Below are 1,188 nucleotides of genomic sequence, written 5' to 3'. Positions count from 1 at the left end.
TTGGTATTAAATAGCTAATTGTCTTAATTAGCTTCCGAAGACAACGATGCCGACAACGGTAATGACTACGTCTTCTCCATATGGTTACAGAAGACGGATGGTTCCATTTCCCATCTTTGGACTGTGCAGGTCTCAGGAGGAGGACCGGGGATGCAGGGGGAGGAAGATTGAAGTCCTCCAGAGAGCTGACCTGGCCTTGGATGCAAAACCTGAATATTAAAAATAAATGAGGAGGTGATGGACAGGGGAATAAAACAGGAGAATGAAGGATTTATGTAGGACTTGAGTCATCTATTTTCTCCATGTTCATACCATGGAGTGATGCTGGGTGAATAATAATAACAACACATGTCATGGTGCCAGCAGGTCGTATTGGCTATGATCTGAAGAGGCAATGTTTGAAGACCAAATTGTGGGACACTGAAAGTGAGAAATGCCCCCTAGTGCTATCTGTCTTAGGAAGAGCTGGTACCAGTCAAAGCCTAGGTGACATTTCTTTGGCAAATCTGGCTTAGATGAAGTTCATAGCTAGTGTCTGGCATATATTAGGAGCTTAATATATGTTTTAATCAGCACCTGCCAGGAAATCCTCTGGGCTCCATCTTCGAAATATATCTAGACCCTGACACTTAGCATCTTCTTTACCTCCACTCTCCTGCTCTGATTCAGCACCATCTTTGACCTTCTTGCCTCCAGCAGCTCCCCACTTATCTCCCTGCAGTTTATTCTCAACATAGCAGCCAAACGAATCTTTTCAGACATAAATCATATCATATCAGTGCTCTTCTCAGAATTCTCTAATGCCTCGCATCTTACTCGGAGTAAAAGCCGGAGTCCTTGAGATGACCTGCAAGGTCCTTCTGATCCTATCTTACCTTTCTGAGCTCAGCTACTCCTGCTCGCCTGCTGCATCTGCACTCCACACGTTCATGCCTTAGGGCTGCGCTGTCCAGTTCCATTCCCACCAGTCACATGTGCTTAGTGAGTGCCGTATGGGATCGTGAACGTACAGAACATTTTCATCATCACAGAAAGTTCTACCGCATAGTGCTTCTTTAGGGACTTGACACTGGCTGGAAAGCTCTTCCCAAAGACATCCCCATGGCAAACTCCCTCAACCCCTGAGTCTCTGCTCAAATGTTACCTTCTCCAAGAGACTGATTCAAAACTCTCAGCCTACGATCCAGT

This window comes from Pteropus alecto, unplaced genomic scaffold (genome assembly GCF_000325575.1).
Source record: "Pteropus alecto unplaced genomic scaffold, ASM32557v1 scaffold110, whole genome shotgun sequence".
In the NCBI taxonomy this organism is placed as follows: Eukaryota; Metazoa; Chordata; class Mammalia; order Chiroptera; family Pteropodidae; genus Pteropus; species Pteropus alecto.
This window is presented reverse-complemented; position numbering follows the sequence as displayed.